The 25,366-nt window shown below is 35.8% G+C and overlaps 1 protein-coding gene and 1 long non-coding RNA gene across 3 annotated transcripts in view; one reads left to right on the top strand and one right to left on the bottom strand.

The window, feature by feature from the left end:
• LOC129718782 (uncharacterized) overlaps positions 1-6,182 on the top strand; it is a 57,904-nt gene extending 51,722 nt beyond the window's left edge. For both annotated transcript variants that reach the window (XR_008727040.1, XR_008727041.1), the window contains exon 2: positions 5,053-6,182. This is a non-coding gene — a long non-coding RNA (uncharacterized LOC129718782). The remainder of the gene's footprint in view (positions 1-5,052) is intronic.
• The window catches only part of LOC129718781 (homeobox protein prospero), a 206,568-nt gene extending 181,818 nt beyond the window's left edge, over positions 1-24,750 (bottom strand). Inside the window, exon 1 of the mRNA XM_055669855.1 lies at positions 23,805-24,750. The gene's annotated coding sequence lies outside the window, so the exon portion shown is untranslated. The remainder of the gene's footprint in view (positions 1-23,804) is intronic.
• Between the last annotated feature and the right edge of the window lie 616 nt (positions 24,751-25,366).

The raw sequence follows: 25,366 nt of genomic DNA, 5'->3' as shown, positions 1-25,366 counted from the left end.
TAACCTGCATGGTAGAATTCCAGAGTGTGCAAAATCGAAGTTGCATGATGTATCTACTTAGTTCAAGTAGCAAGCATTTTAGCATTTTTTGAAATACGCTACAATGAGTTTGATATTATAACTTTGGTCAGTATTCGAAACGCGGACGGATTCTTGAACTCTAGATAAACATTTCAAAAGGTCCTATCTGATTTCATCGTTTTTCCGGAGCGTCGTCTCATTTTGTTAATGGTTCAGCTTTAGTAACTCTCCCAAGCGTGGTTTTTGTTCAGAAGACTAGAGTGATCCCTCTGCTACCAACCTGAGCAAAGAACATGTCATAAAAGGTTCTGAATAAGTAGTGGTGATTGCATGAAAGTGATCGATTAAAAAATCGATCAAAGCAGATAGGACCTTTTGAAATGTTTCTCTAGAACTTTTCCGGTTCGCAAATAAATATTTATCACTTTCCGGAGACAGAATAACTTGAATAATACGTGCCTGCCGACACCGAAATATGACTGAAGACAATTCGTCACAGTAGCCTGTACCGCAGAGAAATTATGAAACGGTTAAATTACCGTATATTAAAAAAAATATTTTTTTTTGTTTTTACCAAAAAAAGCGCTTTATTTGGCGTTTTCTAAAGAAAAGGTTGCCTCGGAATTCCCGCGAATTCTGAATATTTTCTATTTTACCACCCGTGTATTTTCAACGTTTTTGTCGCAAATTACCACTGTCTCTACTAAGCATTACGTATCAAACCGTCTTCTCAAAGTGATCAAAGATACCTTTTTAACACTCGCGTACCCGACCCCTCCAGAGCCGAAAAAATGAAAATTCGTTTAACCCGCCATTCCGCAAGAACTCAACCGAATTTGATGCCACCACTTTAAAAAGATCACAAATTTATCATAGTTTTTGGGATAGTAGAGGACATTCTAAATTATCCGTTGTTCCGGATTTTTCGAGGAAAAACCGTGGGGTAAGTACCCTTCCAGGGGCACAGGCTAAATTGAAAACGGAACCGAAACTTGGCTTGCGGCATATCAAACTTCAAGTTTTTGCTGAACAAGGCCATTGCTGATCGTTTCATGTGTATTTGGTCATTTGGACCTCTACTGGTCTCTCTTGGCCGAGTTCCGAGAATTAGGTGCCCCGGGGAGAATGAATGTTTTTATAATGGTTCCAAAACCTAGTTTGCGGCGTATCAACCTTCAAGTTTTTGCAAACGTAGAAAGGGTTTGGTTCCGAGAAACTGGGTTCTTCGATGAGACTGGTCACATACATATAAAATCGTTGGTCTGGTTTCAAAAACCGATTTACTAGACTAAAATGGCTTGGCTTGGCTTGTGATATGTCAAACTCTTAACCAATAAAAAAGCATGAAATTTTGTTTTGGTGCAAAATGTCTCAGACATGCATAAATCGTCGAGATGTAATGTTGTTTCTAGAAAATCTGTTTAAAACATCTGACTGCCAGCGGAAAGTTTTCGAAATTGAAATCTCTCCCAGAAACTCGATTTTTTTATGTTAGTATTGGTAATGCAAAAAAGGAAGAAACGTACCCATTTGTTGGTAGGCATTAAAACTCTCCTGATGATGTATATAATAAATACATTTAGACAGAAACAACATTGGATATTCATTTACTTCATATAACTCCCAAAGAAATATTTTTAATATTATGTTTACCTCTTGTTTGCTTTGCTTGGACTCAGACGATTTGTTTGTGGGTATCGATAAATGTCAAAAAAAATATATCAATAAAGCAAAAGATTCATTTTCTAGGGTAGAACAGATAATCTCTTTTCGCGTACACAAAATTATGTAACGCTAATAACAAGATCGATTATAACATTTATCGAGAGCAAAACTATTGTGAATGTTATATTCGTGATGGCGGTGGTAGTGGCGAAAATCAATTATTACTTAATGATCACGACGCGAAATTGGATAGACTTTCCATAGAAGTACAGGAGGTAGACAAAATGATTAAGACAGGAAAAATTTTTAGTCAATTTTTAAGTAGTCAGAACTTAACGAAAAATGAATCAATTTTGACGAAACCGGTTTTTTGTATGCCTAAAAAGCATTGGGACTATAAGAGCCACTACGACCATCATATTGATTTCTCTTTGGATGATCTTTCACCGAAAAAGATCAACCATCCGAAGAGAATAAAATTATACGGTGAAAAAACCCCAAATAACATCATATTGATTATCTTTTGTTGCAGGCCCTGATTACTGTACACAGATTACGAGGTACCCGTACTCATTGATGGAGTAGGGTTGGTTGGTAGTAATTTTGTGCCCCAGTTCGGAATCGCATAGTCAAACAGACTAACGACCTTTCGGGGATTAGAGTTCCATACCTGATATAGAGTAAAAAGGTAACGTCCGAAGAAGTAGTACCTACATTGCAAATGCAAGGAGAGCTTCACGATGACGAAGCACGTTTCAACTGCAAGGTTGCAGAAGCGGTAGTTATCACATCCGACAATTCTGATGTTCTTCAGGTGATAAAGAGCTGACAGATTTTCAACCTTTGGGTACCAATGAACTCTAAATTATTGTAATTTTAACCCTTAAAGCAACAAGATGCCCGAAAAAGTGCTATACGTTTCAAAAATGCATATTGTGATACACATTCCAAAAATCCGGAATTATTCCGGTGTCCATTGGTAATACTAGGAAACCAGGATAGTTTTTCAGTGAAATGAAACCGGATTCATCAAAATTGATTCATTTTCGTGAAGTTCTGGCTTTCAACAATTGACACAATTTTGCCTGTCTCAATCATTTTGTCTACCCCCTGTTGCTGATCAAGTGGTTGGAAACACCGCGACGGGCGAGCATAGCGTTTGTGCTTTGAGCCTTTTAAAGAACCTGTACAGTGGAGGTGGAGATACGGTCTCGATTGATCCGAAACAGTTTGAGCAACTGAACGCTCAAGATCCGCTGTATAAGGATAAAGTGGTAGCAGTTACACAATAGATAATGAAGTAGTTGAGTTGCTAGTCGATGCATTGGAAACCATTTCAGCGGGAAATGTGCGACGGTTTTTACATACGAGATGTTAAAGACATAGTGGAACCATTTGATCCCGATATACCCACGACGCCGACAGCAGAACAATCGAAAAAGCGGCAGCTCTCTACAAAGGCGATAATGATTGGATGTTACACTGTGGCTCTGTCAATTTGCTCGGAGCAGCGAAACTTGAAATTAAAGCCACACTGGTAATACACTTTCCAACGTCGATAGATGTAGTGAATGTACATCAAACCATGATGAATCGGAAGAGAAGGGCGGGATAAGGCTTGAAAACATATTTCTACAGTCAAGTGGCACTGTGCAAAAACTGTCTGATCAGGGTACGATTAGGATTATCGTATCGGATCTGGAAGGGCAACATGGAACAGTTACAAAATTAAATACCCTTCCTGAGCTATTGCTATATATTAAATAGATGGTGGAAGTGAAGCAATTGGAAATTACCGATTTTGCTTTACTATCACTTCCTAGAACAGCTTTCGTGGCTGTCGCTAGATCAACTATTAATTGTTTTCGTTTTAGTGGTGTGGGTTCGTATCCCACCGCCGACATAGGTGTCGATGGTTGTGAGGTGGCGTGATCCACTCACAACCAACCCAACTGGTCTAGATTAAATCCTAGCCGACACCGGGAGATTTTCTGAGGCGAAAAATCTCTGGGATCACGCCTTCCATCGCATGAGGAAGTAGAGCCGTTGGCGCCGGTCCGTTAATAAACGGGTCGTGAGTTAGGGTCCTGGGTGTGGAGTCGCCTCCCTGGGCGTCGGTGATTGGCCACAACAGTGGCGGAACTAGACCGACGGAAAATAAGCGAGAAAAAAAAAACTATTAATTGTTTTCGTTTTAGTGGTGTGAGTCACGTTGCAGGAACTTGCAATGTTAACTCAGGGCTCTTCACGAATTACGTACTTAAAACTGAAGTCCAGTCGGAGGTAAACAGATGTTAATTGTTCAGATAATGTTTTATGTCTACCAGAACAACAAAGCAGCGTGAACAAGTTCAACATGGCAGTTTATTGTGGGTTGAATATTTTATGGCTATGTCGGATCAGCGATCAACAATGTAATGCTTTAAAAAAATTAAGCCTCAAATTTCGACAAATCTGTCAGGGCAGTATTAGGGACACCTTGAAATTAGTAGCCGGGACGATTTACCAAAATCTACATCATTTTTAATCAAACTTAAATTTCATAGCTCTAGATATATTTATATTACCAACTGTACAATGAACAAGATCTAGTTGTGCAGAGGTGTGACTGAAAAGTTCATTTTTGCAAAAATGACGCAGTCTTCCCGTCCCAACAGATCAATTGATTTTTGCTTTCCTGAACATAGTTCAACTTGATGTCTCGAAGGTAAATTTTTTTCGAAAAGTTTCAATCAGCTCTCTTGAAAGTTGTGTCCGGGGGTTCAAAACGATACCACCACATACCAGAATCAACTTTATTTTTAATCAAACTTGAATCCATAGCTCAGGTTATATTTAAAGAGGTACAATGCCCTACTTTATTGTAAACAAGATTTAGTTGTGCAGAGGTGTGACTAAAAAATTAATTTTACACCTTCCTGAACATTTCTTACTTCAATAAAACCATAAATGGCGGATAAAACATTTTTGAATCAAATCTGGTATCAAATAGCTACCAAGCTCTGTAACAGACTGGGGAGAATGTCAAAACTGCATTAAACAATAATTTCCAATTTGCTTTTGAACAAATTTTGTGTTGTCTCCCGCATACCTCGAACTAAGAATTGAATTTCCCCATTCGTTTTTAATTTTATTTGCTGGAAAAATACCGGAGAGAAGAAAATCTGAAAAATTCGCACACATAAAACGCAAAACGTGAACAGATACAATACTACACCATTGAAAATCAATCCGTTTTTTTATGACTTCCATCCATTCTGTCGTCTCTCCTAACAGGCATTACAGTGTTGTTGGTACTTTTTTTCCGTCACAACGAAAGCAATCCCATTACTCAATCGAATAATTTATGATTTATTCTTTTTTCAGCCCGGCGACGACCGACGACGACCGGCCGACAGTGCAACGTCGGAAGCGTGGCGTCCTTGTTGCTTCAGATGTGTGAGTGCATGCAAAGTTATGCTTATGCATGCCATGCTGACTGGTGCGAAATTCCACGCGTCACATGAGTTTGGGGGGAAAATACAGGTGGAAAAAGTAGTTCAACAACATCCAATTGGTTTGTTTTAGTGAAACCACTAATTCTCTTTTTTTAATTTATAGTATGTATGTTTGCTGCTTGGTATATTGTACATATATATAATTAGCCTACCGCCAGATTTTTTTATCAAACTATTGTTTGAAACTGTATAAAAAATAGAATAAAACGCAAAGGGCGATTTTCAAATTGGTAGCGTAGCTGAATAGTTAGTTTTTGTAATGCTAGTATACTGAAGACTCGAGTTATGAACTTTTTTAAACATTAGCAATCTCTAATTCTGCATTTTGCATCGTCATCAAATTATTATTGAATATTGAGAATACTACTCAAACCTCAAATGTTGTTCAAGAATTTAAAATGTATTAAACAAAGATTTGTTAGTTACAAAGAAATAATGAAATAAGTGATTAAAAGTGTGATTGTATAATCCTTCTCTCGATATTTAGGTCGGAAATCCAAGCGTAAAGAAAACTTATCAAAACTTTTTCAGAACAGATGAACTCATGTTGCGTGTTTGTGTGTGTATTCAGGAACGCAATTGAAACAAGATCTAAAAAAATGTGAAAGTAAGAAAACTCGATTTTTGTTAAATTGCTCCAACAGGGCTAAAAAAAAGTATCAATTATCAGTTTAATCTAAAATGGATAGCTATAGAATCGAGCATGTTTTTTGAAAGTTCATCGAAAATTTTACAAAGCCTATTTCTGAAATACTAACCGAGAAACCAGTTCATCTCACGCGTCTGTTTTTTACCAAAGGTATTTGATAATATAATTGATATATGGTATAGATAGAGTAACTAAGTTCAAACTGGCGTCTTTCTTATTTTTAATGACTATAATGCAAGTCAAGCTATTTTTATTTCTATTTCAAGCAGTAACTATGGAGTAGACGATTGGAAAATGTACTAACTGGGAAATTAGTTAATTAGAAATTTATGAAAAATATAGTCCAGCAATATCTCAATTAATTATTAAGTCCGATATTCAGTCCTTATTCAAAACTGTTTGAAAGCTGCAAAAAATAACCTAAATCGGAATATGATTACTGTAAAATCTTTCTTGAGTTGAAAGTTAACTTAACACATATGTAGCTTATAGTAGATAAACTCAATTGTTTAGTAAGACTTTATGAAATCTTTGTCAGATTTCTTCTTTTGGTGATGCAGGTATGTATTTGGATCAATCAAATAATGAGTTAAAGTTTGAAGCAACTTTTATTACTACTGAAATATTGTGGATTAAATTTAGTTTTATGGATTCAAAGCTGGAAAAATACCATATCCCAATCCTTCATTTGGTTGAAAATTCGTATGGAGATAACGATATCGTTACTAAAATCTCCTTCGTCTACTGACGAATCTTTGTTCAAAAAAACTTTAAATTGTCCGGACCAGTGCTGATAGGTCATTTTCCCCAGCAAAATTCTTCGAAAATTACAGCTAATCATTTTCAATTTTCACTTCTAGATACACTAGATTTTCGTCCTAGTGACGTGCTGTCATACTCCTATGAAATATTTTGCGCGCATCGTTCATGGTTACGCGATAAAATTTGACAACGAATCCAACCAAATGATCTTCAATGTTCCTTCGACAAAGCGAAAAAAAACAAACAGCAAGCGTATATCCAAGAGAACAGTGATCAGAATGTAATCCCGATTCGCTCGACAATTTTTGATTTGGCTAAAATTTTTTTACAGTCAAAGCGGTTTGTTTGATTAGCATAGTGTCTTTGACAAAGTTGTAGATAATAATTTTGTTCTTTCATAAAAATTTACCCTGTGAAAAAAAATCTATTTTTTTTAAAATTTCAGAACTTTTTTTTTGATTTCTCCATGATCAGACCTGTTTCATTGTTTAGGTAATATTTTGTAGTTTTATTAAGAAAATTAAACTTTGAAAATACGAGCTTGTTTAGAAAATTATTTTTATTTTTTTCACAAAAATAATATTTTTTTTAGTTTATATGTTTTTCGGGAAGAAAATTGTTATCTACAACTTTGCCGAAGACGTCATAACTATCAAACAAACCGCTTTAGCCCTAAAAATATTTGTAATCATCAATACTTTCCGAAAATAGCATTTTTAAAAGCTTCTCAAAAACGAATCGTGTTCCAAAAAATTAATCAAATAGCACAAAATGACATCTTTTGCCTATAGAAACATCTATGCAAGATTTCAGCCAAATCAAAAATGACAATTAAGAAAAATATTAAAACTGGGACATTTTTTGTGGAACTGCTGCTCTCTTTTTAGATGGTCCTGGTGTGGATCTTCTGGAGTTTCTTTTGGCGTAACATTTTTGTCCATTGTTGTTGTCGATCACTATTTCGTTCCACTCAGCCAAAATGAACCTCACCGAAACACTTTTTCACTGACACTGACCGATGACTGGACAATCTTCGTTAACGAATAACCAAAGAACGAAGAAAGAGTTTATGAACATTGCATGAAAGTGAAATATTTCATCGGCATAGTAAAAAATAAAATAAACTGATCTTGCTGTCTTGTCTCAGTCGCATGAAATATGATGAAGTGTTTTTACAGTTCACTTCCATGCAAAAAGCGGGAAGGGAGAACTCTGAAAGGATTGTAAAAAAATAACGTTTATGATTGCTTTTTTTCAGTTTCACTCAAGAGTGTCAACAAATATCAACCCTCCGGACCGTATACGTTCCGACACCACGTATACAAGGACTGTTGCGACTCGCTGCAAAACCAAAACTGCAGTGGAGAGTACTTCATTGCGAGAAAAGTAACATATAAATAAATTTTGAGCTGATCCTCAGATTACGTATTAGTCTTGTAGAACCTTTGTTCTAAAGCAGTACTAAATCTGTGCTAGAATACAAAAATGAAATCTATAACCAGGCGACTCCTTTAGCTCGAACTTCGGAACAACACTTTTGAAAGTTGCTCCTGCTCCAATAAACTATTTAAATAATAATAAATTTTGCGATAAAAAAAAGTTTATCATTAAAGAATATTACTCACCGAAATATCAGCCGATTTTTATAAAACAGCCTTTATTATATTCGTATTTGAACGTAATTTCAAAGTGCTAGTAGGTTTGTAATACTTTTCTTATAAAAAACAGCTGACAAATTTCAAGATAAGGTAAAAACTTGCATAGATTTGTCTAAAAAGTAGATTTAAGCTCAAACAACTCAACATATTTTGGTGAAATTGGTACAAACTTTTATATACCTTGAAAGCTTTATCTTTTTTCCTTTCCAAAACAGCTAAAACACTTAAAGTTGGTTGAAAGATAACTGATTTGAAAATAAGTTGTATACGGTGAGTTCCATAAAAGGGTATTTTGATCATAACTTCACTATGTTACTTCAGAAGTTCTGTTTTTTTTTTTTTTTTTGATTTGTATCACCGGATTATCCTCTCGGCAGTTAGTTAATTTTTCTCAGTGAATTATACACACTGCGTTTATTTTACATAACGTTTCGGCCTACTGTTATTTAGCCATCTCCAAATATGACAAAACATCATATCTGAGGATGGCCGAATAACAGTAGGTCGAAACGTCATATAAAACAAACACAGTGAGTATGATGCACCGAGAAAATCAGCCATCCAAAGAGAATAAAATTACATGGTGACCAAAACCCCAAACATTTACACGCTTTGTTGTTAGAAAGCCGGCAATAGAAACTCTCTTAGTTCCATACACCTGCCTGGGAACGCAGTTTACGTACATCCTATGGTTTTTGCGCTACAATGCTTTGAATAAAACCCTGGGAAAAATTGAATACGCCCTTTTTGTAAATTTGTCTGGTGTCTTCACCCGATTAGTCCTACACTCGCGAAAAATACTTACTTCGCTAAGTCAAATACTTGTGCAATGTTTCATTTGAGGCAGTGCACGCTACTTCACAAACTGATGCTGATCGATCATCTCCGATTTCGCTGAAATTTTGCACAGTTGTTCAAGCTTGATAACGAAGACATTTTCTGACATGAGTAATTCCCGCAGAGACCGGCCCACTATTTGATTATATGTTGGTATTGAAAACGATTCAGCTGTGTTATTTTGAAATTCCATGTTGAACAAGTAAAGAAACTGCATTTGATTGATCAAATTGGTGAACCCCTCGTTAACTGGAAATCAATGCTTGCTCAAAATGGCTCAAGCTCTTGAATTCCTCAATAGAATTACTCTAACTCACATATCATTGGAAAGCGAAAAGGTAGAGCCTTCTTTTGCAAATGTCGATGTGGGTGGTTGCCATATTGAATTTAGACGCCGTATTGTTTTTTTTTTTTCAAAAAGATCGATTTTTGCATAGGTGCCAACCCACTTAACTTGAATTCTATAATTCCATTCGAAAGATCATGCTTTTATACGTAAAATATGTCAAAATCAGAGATATATGTTGTCTAAAACAAAAGTTATATTGAAATTACCGAAACTTGATCAATTCGACCGTTTGGTTTTTCGTTAAATACTACCTCACTGAAATTGTCATAACACATGATATTCTTCATAAAACATCTCCAACCGACCCTTTATTACGAAAGGGATGAAAAGGACATTCAATTGAAAATCGTTCGGCGATAGTGACGCTGTTAGCTTTTGTTCTCAATTTGAAATTATTTGTTTCATTTTTTGCAACCCTTCTTTAATGAACTGAAAATGTTTATCGTGGATCGATGATGGTATCCAAAAGAATTAAATGAAATTGCAACTGTTCGAATTGAAATGACAATCCTCTTTGGCACAAGAATATCGACGGTCAATCCGACGTTGCCTGTCATTGGATCGAAGCGGGCGAACGTGCGTGTAGCTAGTTAGAAGTATCAAAGAAGTCTGTGCGCAGCTCTACAGTTATTATCAAATTTATTTGAAGTTAGAGAAAATTCACTAATTCATTAATATTCGAGTGCAATCTGCACAGTTGTCACAGGAATATATTAGCAAATTCTTAAATTTCGAGAAAACATTAACGATTTATAGGTATTATCGAAAGAAGATGCTGGTGCAAACAATAACAAACAAGTAAACGACCTTATAAAGTTACTAGGATGAGAGAGCCGAATATCTACCAGAATCTTAAAGAAAATTAAATCAAAAGATACCAACAAAACTGTACACGCTGACAAAAATATATAAATGAGTGTGTAAATATGCAAAAAAAATGTCCATTTCATTCCTTTCCAATGATAGATCGGTTTGAGATGTTTTATGAAGAACATTATGTGTTGCAGCAATTTCAGTGAGGTGGTATTAAACGAAAAGCCAAACGGTCCAGTCGAACATGTTTTGGTAATTTTCATATTACTCTTGTTTTAGACAACATACATATCTGTTTTTGACATATTTTATGTATAAGAGCATGATCTTTCGAATGGAAATAATAAATTCAAGGTAGGTGGCTGGGTACCTATTCAAAAATCTTTTTTTTTTTTAAGAAACCAATATGGCACGTAAATTCAATATGGTGACTTCAATATTTGCGAAAGAAGGTCCTATATTTTCCAATTTCAATGAATTACAGTAATTCTATTGAAGAATTCAAGAGCTAGAGCAATTTTGGAGAGCGAAGTTTTGATGAAAAACGAAGAATCCAAAAAAAGTATTGATTTCCAATTAACGAGGGGTTCACCAATTTGATCAACCAAATGCAGTTTCTTTACTAATTCAACATGGGCTTCCAAAAAAACATAATTTGAACCGTTTTCAATACCATCATGTAAATAATGGGCCGGTCTCAGCGGAAATTGCTCATATCAGTTCTTCATTTACACTCACGACAGCTGTTTCAAAAGGGTTTATCAGAAAATGTGCCTGATAGGTAATTTAATCTATATCAGAAAAACGGTTTTTTCGGTGGAAATGTTGTCTTTATCAAAGTTGTAGTGAATAAAATTACAGCTATAGAAAAAAAATCCTGAGCCAAATTTTTCTCATTCTCAGAAAATATTAAATGCCAGGAAAAGGAAGTTTTTAACAAAAATCTACTTTTCCATTCATTGTACGATAATATCTGTCAATGTTTGGTGATGGTAATATGAAAAACAAAAAAGTTATTAACGTAGGTATTTTGATAGCAAAAGGATCTTTCGATGCTCAAGGACATATTCATGTCCTTAGAATAAACCAATTTAATACCTATTTACACCGTTGTCTACAACACTTAGCAAAAACTTTTATAACATTTGGAATGATCCCTATCAACCGCGCGAGGGATTGTTCCTAATGTCATAATCGTTTTTGCTAAGCTCGACTGCGCGTAGCTCGATTTGATGAGAGTAATGTCGTGACTAGTAAACTTTGAACATAACTAGTTGCAGCGGCAGCGATAGTAGCATGACACTCACACTAGCAGCGATCCAAGCAATTTTGCTACAGGTTCAATTTGGAACGCTTAGGCGACGGAATCAAAACCTTTGCCGGTGGCTCATGATAGCCAAACGCGTGGGACCGCCGTGATTTCCATAGTCCGAGTCGGCCGCCGACCCGCCGTCGAATACGGCGGCCTCCCGCATATGACGATTGATCTGCTAATTTGCTAGGTTTGTTGAAACTTTTTTTTCCACTTATTTACTGCCGGTCTAATTCCGCCACTTTTGTTGTACCAATTATGGACGCCCTGGGAGGCGACTCCACCCAGAACTCTAACTTAAAACCCGTTGACTAACGACCCGGCATCAACGGCTTTAGCTCCTCATGCGATGGAAGGTGTGATACCAAAGATTTTTCGCCTTAGATTTTTCGCTCTCCTGGAGTCAGGTAGGATTAAATGTAAACCAGTTGGATTGGTTGTGTGTGGATCACGCCATCCCACAACCATCGACACCTATGTCGGCGTTGGGATTCGGCCACCAGCGTGATTGGCAGAGACGTTGCTCTTCTGATCGGGGAGTAAGAAAAGCATAGAGTCGGTTAAAGGCCGCGAGCGTTTGTTATTCAACCGAAAAAAGATGACACAAGATTCAGTTTTAAAAGTAACAACAGTAAAAGATTGTCACGGCGTTACTAGAAAATGTATACATAGAGCAATGTTTACAGATTCCATCTTATTTTTATTTTATATTATTATAACTACTCGGTTGTTGTCAATTATCGCAGAAACTTCTACTACAACTCAAACTACTGTTGGCTTTAATTTTTTTAGGTATAAAACATTTCCAATCCCTTTGGTAACCAGTAAAGTTTTAATCTATCTGTGTGACCATCTATGATTCTACGTTTCATGCATTTCTCAAATCTGCGATCTCTTTTTTTTTTTTTTTGTAAGGGGGGATTTGTTAGTAGCTTAAGTATTTATGATAAATATTAGTAAATAATGAGTATGTGTGTCCAATCACAAATGGTGACTTCTCAACACTGTTAGAAATTTGTAATTTTAATTGTTAGGATTTGTTTGCTTTCGCGATTAGGACTTATCATTCGTAGGGATTTAAACCTACTTGTCAGAAAAGGGGAAGTAAACTTACAACTAACTCAATTGCTAACTTATTGGCTATAAAGAGAGCTAATCGTAGCAATTGAGGATTGCAACGATTTTTGTCGAAAATTGTTAATAATTTTATTTGACATAGCTTCTAATGGTTCAACACCAGTAAGTCTATGTAATTCGAGTGTACCAAACCAAGGAGGACGCTTCAAAATCATTTTCAGAATTTTATTCTGAATCCTTTGGAGCGTTTTCTTCCTTGTTGAACAGCAACTTGACCAGATCGGTACAGCATAAAGCATTGCTGGTCTAAAAATGTGTTTGTAAATCAAAAGTTTGTTCTTTAAACAAAGTTTAGAATTCCTGTTAATGAGAGGATATAAACATCTCGTATATTTGATGCACTTGGCTTGTATACTCTCAATGTGCTCTTTGAAAATAAGTTTTTTATCATAAATCAGTCCCAAGTACTTAACCTTGTCGGACCAACTTAAAATAACCCCATTCATCTTGACAACGTGATTATTGTTTGGCTTGAGGAAAGAAGCCCTAGGCTTATGCGGAAAAATTATCATTTGTGTTTTAGAAGCATTGGGAGAGATTTTCCACTTTTGCAAGTAGGAAGAAAAATTATCTAAACTTTTCTGCAATCGACTGCATATGACACGAAGACTTTTTCCTTTTACGGAAATGCTTGTGTCATCGCAGAACAATGACTTTATGCATCCTGGAGGCAAATCAGGAAGATCTGAAGTGAATATGTTGTACAGGACTGGACCCAAGACTGAACCTTGAGGTACACCTGCTCTGACAGGAAATCTATCAGATTTTGAATTCTGATAGACAACCTGCAGAGTTCGATCAGTGAGATAATTTTTTAAAATTTTGATTAGGAAAATTGGAAAATTAAAAGTTTGCAATTTCGCAATCAAACCTTTATGCCAAACACTGTCGAATGCTTTTTCTATGTCTAAAAGAGCAGCTCCAGTGGAATAACCTTCAGATTTGTTAGCTCGTATCATATTAGTAACTCTGAGCAATTGATGAGTTGTGGAATGCCCATGGCGAAATCCAAACTGTTCATTTGCAAAAATTGAATTTTCGTTGATGTGTGACATCATTCTGTTAAGAATAATTCTCTCAAACAGTTTACTTATTGAAGAAAGCAAACTGATTGGTCGATAACTTGAAACTTCTGCTGGGTTCTTATCCGGTTTTAAAATTGGAGAAATTTTTGCATTTTTCCATAATTTGGGAAAATATGCAATTTTGAAGCAGCAATTGAAAATTTTTACTAAAAATTCCAATGTGCTCTCAGGGAGATGTTTGATTAGTATATCAAAGATTCCATCGTCACCAGGTGCTTTCATATTTTTGAAATTTTTAATAATTGATTTAATCTCATTCAAGTTAGTTTCAATTATTTCTGCTTCTGCAGGTAAAAAATTCTGGGAAGAAATTAAATCAAATTGACGTGTGACTTCATTTTCAATTGGACTCACAAAATTCAAATTTGAGTTATGAACACTCTCAAACTGCTGAGCAAGTCTTTGAGCCTTTTGTTAATTGGATACAAGAAAACGTTCACCATCTTTTAAAACTGGAATAGGCTTTGAAGGTTTCTTAAGAATCTTCGACAGCTTCCAAAAATGTTTTGAATATGGTTTCAATTTTTCAACTTTAGTCTCAAAATTTTGATTTCTCAGAAGAGTAAATCTATGTTTAATCTCATTCTGTAAATCTTTATAAATAGTTTTAAAAACAGGGTCACGAGAACGTTGATATTGACGTCTGCGGACATTTTTCAAACGAATTAGAAGTTGAAGATTTTCGTCAATTATTGGTGAATCGAATTTCACTTGAGCCTTTGGAACAGAATAATTCCTGGCATCAACAATTGCACATTTTAATGCTTCCAAAGCGGAATCAATATTCATTTCGTTTTGCAAATCAAGCTCATTATTGAAATTTCTCTCAATATAATTTTTGTATCTTTCCCAATTAGCTTTGTTATAATTAAAAACAGAGCTCATAGGGTTTAAAACTGATTCATGTGAAAAAGAAAAAGTTATTGGAAGATGGTCAGAATCAAAGTCAGCATGTGTGATCAAATCACTACATACATGACTTTGATCTGTTAGCACCAAATCAATTGTTGAAGGGATTCTTACAGAAGAAAAGCATGTAGGACTATTCGGAGACAAAATAGAATAGTATCCTGAAGAACAATCATTGAATAAAATTTTGCCATTGGAATTACTTTGAGAATTATTCCATGAACGATGTTTAGCGTTAAAATCGCCGATTATGAAAAATTTCGAACGATTTCTGGTGAGTTTTTGTAAATCACCTTTAAAATAATTTTTGAGCTCGCGTGTGCATTGAAATGGTAAATATGCTGCGGCAATAAATAAAATCCCAAGTTCAGTTTGAACTTCAATTCCCAAAGTTTCAATAACTTTCGTCTCAAGATGGGGAAGAGCACGATGTTTGATTCGGCGATGAATAACAATTGCAACTCCACCGCCGGAACCCTGAATCCTATCATATCTATGAACCACGTAATTGGGATCATATTTTAATTTTATGTTAGGTTTCAAAAATGTTTCAGTAATAATTGCAATATGCACATTATTTACTGTTAAAAAATTAAAAACCTCATTCTCATTGGCCTTCAATGAGCGAGCATTCCAATTTGAAATTTAAATTGTTTTATTTAAAATCATTGCTAAATTTTAAATTAGAAACAATTTTAATAGTAAAATTTGTGCTTTTTGAATGGCTTCAAACATTGATTTTGCCTGCAACATGGCGTTCATAAGATCGAACATTGCCTGTTGCAAAAAGAAAGTTTACCTGCCGTAATAGGCCCCAGGCAGTTGACATTAGAAAAAATATTTTCGGCAGCAATATTAGCCGGAGTAGTAGGTGTACAATTGTTTTCTAGCGTGTTTTGTTTACCCATATTAACGGTCATTTTCGAACTACCAACACTAGGCGGTATAATTTTCGAACTACCTGTAACCTGTGCATAAGTTAAACGGGTATGCAAAGGAGTAGGTAAACTATGCGTCACTGGTACGCTTGGAGAATTTTGTTTTGAAGTTGGTTTTAATTGAGAAATTGAATTTTGTTTACCTTGCCTTGCCTTAACAATTGCTAAACGGACTGGGCATTGATAAAAATTTGACATATGGTTGCCGTTACAATTCGCACAGCGAAAATTTTTACTCTCTTTCACAGGACATGTGTCCTTTTTGTGAGAAGAGTCTCCACAATTAAGACATTTTTGGTCCATGTTACAGAATTTGGAACCATGGCCATAACGTTGGCAAGTACGGCATTGGGTGATATGCTTTTTACCTCCGCCATACTTCCTATAAATTTCCCACTTTACACGCACATTATACAAAGCATGTGCTTTTTCAAAAAAATTTAATTTGTTAACCTCATTGCGGTTAAAATGAATTAAATAATTAACAAGGGAAATTCCAGTTCTCTGACTGTTTTCGCCTCGTGATTTTTGTTTCATTAGAATTACTTGGGTAGGGGCTATGCCAAGTAATTCTGTTAAAGTAAGTTTGATCTCATCAACGGTTTGATCGTTGGTGAGACCTTTCAAGACAACCTTGAACGGCCTGGCGTTCTTGGTGTCATATGTAAAAAATTTGTACATCTTGTCAGTTAAATACTGAACAAGACGATCACGACCCTTTACTGAGTCGGCTAATAAGCGACATTCACCTCTACGGCCAATTTGATAGGTAACTTTAACGTCAGAAACAAACGTTGAAAGTTCCTTTTTGAATATATTAAATTCAGAAGAAATAGTTACCACAATAATAGATTTTATATTTTGTATAGTTTCATTATTGGTAACTTCCATTTCACCAGCTTCATGCTCAAGCAAAATATCAAAAGGATTGTCACTACAGACACTCGAAGTGTCAGAAAGAGATGCCTCTCTTTTCCTCCCCGCAGCGATGCGAGGTTTCTTTTTCCGTCCAGCCATTTCAGGTGATACGAAAAAAGTTAAAACAAATGTTAAATTCAAAAGTAGGTAGTCTTGAGAAAGACTGATGGGAAATAACTTTCAGGTAGTCTTTAAAAGACACACTGACAAAACACAAACTTTGAAGCTATAGGCAGTCAAAGACCAGTCCACAAGCAACCGAAAAAACGTCTGATCTGTAGGACAGTTCAAGACGCACTGAAATCTGCGATCTCTAATTCTGCCTTCTGCGCCCTGAGTGATTCTTCCTTTTGACATATTCTGTCTTTCGTAAGTCTTTCTTTCGTGATTCGACCGTTTGATTTTTCACCTTTCGTGGGAATGATGCTACGTTTTAAATTATTAAAACGTGAGCCATTCAAAATAAATTAGTGAACAAAAAATATTCTAACAGATAGAAAAATATTATAGATTCAAGTGCGCGTTTTAAGTAACTGGAATGGTGTTTATCACTCTTCAGTGAGGCAATTTGACCTTGATGTAGAGTGATTTTTGCTGAATATTAGTTCTATGGTAATGGTGTTATTTCAATAAAGTTTGTATATTGCATGCCACATTCCATGAAATTCTTAACAGCACGTCTTCAACTTCCTCAGATACTACCGACATTCAAAACTAGCTACATAAACTGTTTTGGCCACACAGCAGAAATAAGATCGGGTCAGTAAAGTTTATCATATTTTTTGTCATATATGGAATGCAATAAAAAATAAAATCCACATAACGTAACATAAGGGGGGAAAATATGCAACATTATCATATTCAATGTAATCTATAGACTAGAAACATAACCGATTATAAGCTAGCAAACAACATTAAACAACGTCGTAGACATCGTACAAAAATTATGTAACGTTGAAAATCTAGATTTCAGACAACCTTACCACAACGCACCCCGGAATTAACAATAAGTAACGTTCGATACGACTTCTTCCCCTTAAATTACGTAGGGTAGAAGCACCAGTTTTGGCCATGATAGAATAAAATTGATAATTGTGAAGAAGTATCTTGAATTACTCCTATTTCGAAGTCTCCTATTAAAACTGCTGATGTTATTCGACAAATACATTACTCACTGTAGCAAACAAATATGCGTGTTTTACTTTTAATAAAGGAACTAATTATACCACATCCCTGTCACGAACGTCATCCCCATACATTTTGCTTGAAGCCGTTTTTCTCTGGCTCTCTGGCTCGATTATCCGTCAAAAGGCTGTCAGTGCTTGCGAAACAGCCGAATAAGCTCCGTCCATGCGAGATCAACTGTTGCTGCAAGTGGTGTGTAGAAATGCAAAAGCGAAGAACGACTGTTTTGTTTTGAACGTTCTATGGATTTTGTGCAGGACATAAATGGTCATGTTCAAACATGTTCCAACACGTTCTGTATAGCCTCAAATTTAATATAGTTAGAAGCACAAGAAAAAATTTGTACAGTAACACATGCGGCACAATGAACCGAGCTTATGATCATATTTACAACACTAGCGTCATCATCATCGGCGGCGGCTTCAAGAAACAGTTGCCATGACATCGGTCTGAATTATACTCACTCAGGTTTACTGTACAGTCTAACGTTAATTCAACTCTTTCGCGAATTGGCCAAAATAAGAGCCCCGAGTGGCTAATTAAGAAAAGCTATGGCCAAAATAAGAGCCTAAAGAAGTTTTTTGGTTGGAAAATATATAAACAAAAGAACATAATTTTACTATTTAAACTCAATGTTAGTGAAAAATATAAGCGAGTTAATCCGGTGTCCACGTTAAACTGATTCAATTACATATTTTTCGAAGGAAGCAGGCCAAATATCTCTCATTAATAACATACTATGGCCGAAACCGGTGCTTTTACTCTAACGCTAAACAACCTGCCACCCTAAAAATTTTCAATTTTGAGCAAACAGCACATAACTGCCTCAAAAACCCCCGTCCCTTCCTATGTAACAATAAGTAACGCAGACTTAACCCATCTACCCCCAACCCCTCTCTCTCCTTTCATAGAACTGTGGTAAAATATGCAGATAGCGACAAGGTCAGTAAATTTTATGTTAAAGGCCTAAATTCGAAAGATTACATAAATTTTCACTTTTTCGAAGAATAAAATTATTCCAATGATGTTACATTGTTCCAGATGCCACGTCAAATCAACTTTCTAAAAGCATCCAGGAAAAAAATCCATAGATCGATTGAAATGTGTGATCATTATTTCTCAAATCACTCACATGCAGTTGGAAGATTGGATGAACAGTTCACAGGAAATAAATGTTATTAACCCATTTAACATCTATATGATATACCACCATCATAACGGCGACTAAAAATTGGAAATTGTTAAAACTGCACATAAAATGCTAACTGGCATCTATGATTACCCCATTATCCTGTCGTTACTTCAACTGCACTGCCACTCTCGTACTCAGCGACTCCTGCAGCTACCTCCGCAACGTACTAATTATGGCCTGCATGAGCCCATCCGTCATCTCGCATAGGAGTACAATTTAAATAGACAAAATTTTAATTTTTAGCTCTTGACTACTATTTGTTTGTTCGACAATTGCTTATTTGTTTTATATTATTGTATAGAAAAGAATTCCTGTTATCAAGATGCTGAGTTTTTATGCCGCTTTGAAAACCGCTACTGCTTTTTCAAGGCGGCTTTTCCCAGGCCACGGTGTCTCTGGTAGAAGAAACTTATCCGAAAAAAATTAGTATCGCTCTTATACTCATCATTCGGAAGCTCAAGGTGTCCCCTTTAATATGCTATCAAAATTGAAATGTTCTATCAGCGGGTCCAGAACAATTTTTTTTCAGACATTTTTTTTTGTAATTGAAAAGCTGGTGGAATGGGAACTATGTGTACTTATCAAGAGGTTTAGGTGCTGGGGGCCCGATCAGATAGTGTTGAAACCTTCAAGTTTTGTTTTTTTCATATAATGAAATAATATTTGGCATAATATTAGATTTTTTGAAAAGGGTAAAGTGGGGTAAAAAAGACTCGAAAATTTTGAGTCCATAATTGCTGAAAAAAAAGCTATAACTTTTTGTACGCTGAATCGATTTTCTGAAAATTGATATGGTAATTCTATCCTATAAAAATATCCAATGTCGGTTATTAAAAGTTGCTGTCGAGGTTACACAATTAGATATTTACATTTTTCTTCAAAAACATTGTGATTCTTGGAGTTTTTTTTTGTCATCAGAACTAGGTCTTACATTTGAACAATACGTTTTATAAATCAACTCAAGAGCTTTTATTGGACGTATTCAAACGGTGCATCGTTTAAAAAAAAATCGATTTTTTTTCATAACAAGGTTTAGACCATCATTTGATTCTGTAACACAAGGAGCGCAACTCCATTTTGTACCTACATTTAATTTGCTGGCTATAGCAGGCTATAGCTCTATAACATCCCAGTCTCAAATTGGTTTAAAAAGTTGACCTTCAAGAAAACAATCTCGGGTTCGGGTCGGGCTCGGGTTTCACAGCTTCCGGTGCGGGCCGGGTTCGGGTTTCCCGAAAATAAAATTTTCGGGCTCGGGTTTGATCGGAAAAAAAGTTTCGGGTTCAGGTCTGGGTCGGGTTTCAACCGAAAAACAAAATTCGAGTTTGATGCATTCTACTCAAAGTTACAGTAACATTATGATTTTAGCAGCACCTGGACATTAGAGTTTAAAATGCCATTTCACCAGGCCCGGATTTAAGTGAGCGGGGGGGGGGGCAAATGCCCCGGGCCTTTCGACACGAGGGGCCCCCTGGTTCTAGACCAGACGTGAATACAGGTTGGAGACCTTTTTTTTTGTTTTGCTCGTTACCTTCTAGCGAAGCGTTAAATAATTTCAACTAATTTTTTTGAGAAAAGAGGCCCCACGAAAATGTCTGTCCCGGGCCCCCAACACCTGAATCCCACTCTGCATTTCACCCCACTAACTCCTTTCCCAAAAAAACTTATATGTACAAATTATTTCATGGATAAACAAACCCTGGAAATTTAAGCTCGATTGGGGGACATCGATGCAAAACGGAGTTGCGCTCCTAACACAATGGGTTTAAATAATGATTTAAAACATGTATGAATAATGAAATTTTCTTGCTCGTTACTAAAACGGCGCATTTTTTTTAATAACATTAAATGAAAGCTCTTGAGTTGCTGTATATAATGTATAGCTTAGATACAGGGTCCAGTTTTGTTTCAAAAAAGAGCTGCAATAATCACCATTTTTTGAAGAAAAATGCAAATATCCTATAATGAAACCACGACAGCAATACTTAACAACCGGCATTTTATATTTTTTTATAGGATAGAATATCGATTTTTGAAGAAATCAATCAAATCAATCATCAATCAAAATCATCAATTTAAATCAATGTAATCAAAGTCACAACATTTTATTTGTTTTCAGCTGATTTTCGTCTCCAAATTTTCAAGGGTCTTTTGTACCCCACTTAACACTTTTCAAAAAATCTGATATTATGTAAAGCTTTGTTTTGTTATATAAACAAAAACAACCCTGAATATTTCAGTACGATCCGACAACCCTGATTACTCTTTGTATTTCTGAAACATATTATTTATTTCCATTTCACTAGTTTTTCAATTACAAATATATGTTCGAAAACAAATTGTTCTAGACCCCCCGATAGAACATTTCAATTTTGGTAGGATATTAAAGGGGACAGCTCAAGCTTTCGAATGACGAGTATTAGAGTGATACTAATTATTTTTGGATAAGTTCTTCAACCAGAGACACCGTGAGGCACCAATTCATTAAGACGGAGAAATTTCAGAAAATAAATAAATAAATGAACTGTGCAACCAATCTTCTAACTGTCAGAGAGTGATGAGACAACTTACATTTAAAATTTTCACTTTCACCGAAGTCAAAAGTTGACATCAAATAAATGCTCTATGAATACTTTTTATTCCAGTCGATCACTTCACTTCCTTATTATACCAAATTTTTTATGTAGCTTCCAATTTTTATTTGGTTTATTTAAAGTTTTATTGATCGAGTTTTTGAGGATTTTGCTTTGAATATAATGTAAACCATAATGAATACGCTTCTTATCAAAAATTACATTTAGGTCTAAAAAAATTCTTCACAAATGAAAGATACAACTAAAAGCAAAAACTTTGTATTACCTTCCGCTATCGCTAACTTAATCTTCTCATTATTATATACAGTCTTCGCAGTCAACGGTTAGTATACCCCGAGCAGGAGAAAATATCATTTCAATACAACAACCAGATTTTGAAAATACACCTCAATTTGATCTTGATATGGTTTACATAGTTGGTAAAATAACAAAAAATAATACCAAAATATTGTTCTGCCAAGACTATATGAATAACAAAGCTTGATATTTCAATAACAAACCAATAATTTGCATTAAAAATCACAAAAATGACCGATTCAGATATTTTCAATTTATTGGTCACTGAATGCATAACTGAATATATTATCAATAATCAATAACGAACAATTTTCACTCAAAAACTAACTTTTAATGGGATACTTTAAAATCAACTCCAATATTTTATTGAAGCCAGAGCGAGATATGATATCAAAATTTTATGATATTTTCATATGCATGCTTGAAACGTGAATATCTTTCGAATAACACGATAAGTCCTCATAGCTAAATATGTTATAGATGAGTTATGATTTTGTTATGCTCTCCTGCCCGGGACAGGACAATTGCGTGGCTTGCGCTACGTTCCTAGTGTCACTAACAGTCTCTTCAAAGCCGCGATTGGAACATATGACGCATGACTAGTAGCTCGAGACTCACTTGGCCGCTTGGCTTATATCCGTTAAAAAAGAAAGTCTAGATGCTAACATTTTCCGGTCGGAATTTCACCTTTCTGTTTATTGAACACAGCCTTTGCAACCAACTGTTAGATTAAAAGATGAATGAGAGGCAACGGCCACAGTCCTATTAAAACTAACACTCTCTCCTGAGCCGGGATTAACGCGTATGATGACTAGCTTGTTAAACCAGCTGGGAGATATCGTTACTGCTATTTTAAAAATAAATGGCTTTGTGAACACGAATATAATTCTTGGTAGAGAACAAAGCTACAGTGTTTCAAGTACCTTATGTTTCGTATATGATACAATATGTCAGGCTGATGAACGTATGGACAGCGAGAGAAAAAGCTAAAAGTTAGTAAATGAATGTTTTTTTGTTAGTATCTTTGAAATATTTTTGTTAGTATAATACGTCGAATTATGCATATCCACATATTTACATAAACTAACTGATAAGCAGTACAAGTAACTGGAGCTTAAAAAACTTTGATCAAATATATTTAGATCTTAATTGGCTCCGTAAAACACTAATTTGTATTGTGCCGTGTCAAATAAATGTTGTGTGAACAAAAAAAAATATACATTTAAAAAATCGTGTATTTCCATGGCATGTTTAATAATTATAAAATGTCCACAAATTTCATTTATCCAACAGCATACATATTTATGAACGAAAACTCTAACATTACATCTTTGGACGCGTTTAGGTTTTCCTAGGAGAAATCTATTTCTAATAAGTTACCTGGCTACATGCGCAAACTTAGATTCGGCAAAATAACCCGTTGAAGAATTATTTATAGCTTACTCCTATTTCTTATGTCTCCCACGTATGAATACTAGACGTTTATTAGTTTCTTAGCTGAAGTCTTAGCTGAAGCCCAAAAAGTATTATGGTTCCGTAAGCCGGGGTGCCATATAAACCCATTGTTTGTCACAACACCAATTATTCTTGAATAAGTCTCCTCGAATACTTAACTAGGAAAGACTAGTCTTCAAACCCGGAAGAGATGGCTGACAAGTCACGGGTTGGATGGCTCAATCTTACCCCGTCTGACGGTTCTCAGTTCAAATCATTCTTCAGTTCAAAATACAAAACTATATGTGTGTCTATGTCTGCTACATTAATACTAGAAACAAATTCTCCACCATAAAAATAGATTTTTAAAATGATTAGAGTTCACAATGTACATATAAGCTTTCTGTTATAAAAAATTCACCATAGTTCATCAACTAGCACCCAATACATATTAGCCTGTAAGTCTTCTTCAGTGCATGACCCGAATTACTCGAAGCATTTTGACTGTACGTATCCAAATTTAACAGAACATGATGCGCTATCAGTTCTTACCTTAGGAATTAGTGGTAGCAGCTATTCACGCACTGTGCACAAACGCGGCCTTTTGCTCGTCAAATGGTAGACTTCGTTGTTATTAGCTTCCTGCTAAGGAAGGTCGGAAGATAAACGTCACCTCTGTGAACACTTTCCAAAAGAATCGCACACCGGGCTTAGGTTGTGTTCGAAATAGGATTCACAAATACTATTGTTTGATAACACACAGGACGGTCAACAGATGACACCACTGAGCGATGACAAGTGGTTTCCCAAGCGCTAGTAAGCCCCTCCGCTAACAGGTAGCACAACGCTATTTCTATGGTCCTATAGGTCAAGTCCGGGATTGTTTCCTTTTTTTTACGGATTTTATAAAGTATTGCACATTATTTTTTAATAATAATACAATTCTTCAGAATCCAATGATTTGGATTCGTTCTACATCGTTGAAACTCGCATGAACTAACTTTTACACTTGTTCTATAACATTAGAAACTCACTGATGTTTTAATAGTAAATATTCCAAAACGGCCGTGAACGAACAAGGAATAAAACTCAAAACTAATGAACAAAATCATGCAAAGATCGTTCAAAAATATTTTCCTCGTGGATAATATATGTGCTTCCAGGACTAGTTCCGAAACATCGTTGAAACTGTTTATTCTAGGCGATGGTCTTGAAAGAGGTTAACTCGTTCCGCTTTAATTATCGATTAATTTTAACGGTGCACATTTTTGGCAATTTTACTTTCCCTATCATTCACCTCCGGTGCTCCTTGCGGCTCATGATCCACATAATTTTTTTAATTATTATATATTCCGAATGTTGATAGCTTTCAGGAATCGTTTGGGTATTTTTTTTGCGGGTTGATGACAATTATTTAAATATTAATTTTTTACTTATAATGGAAAAAATAAGAAATTTGACGCCGGTATTTTTGGCATCGCGCGACGGACGGCGATAACACGCGTATTAACAACGACGCTAGAACAGCGTGACTGAGCGTCATTATGCGCTAAAAAGAAACACTGACCGCTGGGTAATTACATACACGTACATACTATATGGGACCCAGACCAGTCAGCCATTCAGCAATCCTGGACCAGGAGAGCCTAGGCAGCTTTTTTCCCCAAAAGCGACGAGGCAAACATCGAAAAGGGTAGGCAAACGTACAACAGCAGGAAAAAATCACCCGTTTCCAACTGCGTATTGTGGATCGGGAAAAAATTTATCATTTTCCGAGTTTTCCCTGTTTGGCGAAAAAATCCACATCAGCAACGGGGAGACAGGCTATAGACAAACAGCGTGTTGCAGTGCTCCTCTATGTATGCAACCCGCGTGGCTGGGTGGGAAAAAAAGTTAGCGCCCGATACGAATTCGAGGTGGGGGTTCTCGCTCTCTTGCTCGGGGAACTCTCGCGCGACCTCTCCACACTATCCATGAGCGTTCGCTGGACTGTTTATACATAAATTTTTCCGAAACGAAAAGTTCGAATTTTCCTCTGTGTGTCATCCCGTCACCAGAATTGAGAGCGGCCATAAAAGGGGCACAGGTGGATGATGCGGAAAATCTTCGTGAAA

The sequence above is a fragment of the Wyeomyia smithii genome, chromosome 1 (genome assembly GCF_029784165.1).
Source record: "Wyeomyia smithii strain HCP4-BCI-WySm-NY-G18 chromosome 1, ASM2978416v1, whole genome shotgun sequence".
NCBI lineage: Eukaryota > Metazoa > Arthropoda > Insecta > Diptera > Culicidae > Wyeomyia > Wyeomyia smithii.
This window is presented reverse-complemented; position numbering and strand designations above follow the sequence as displayed.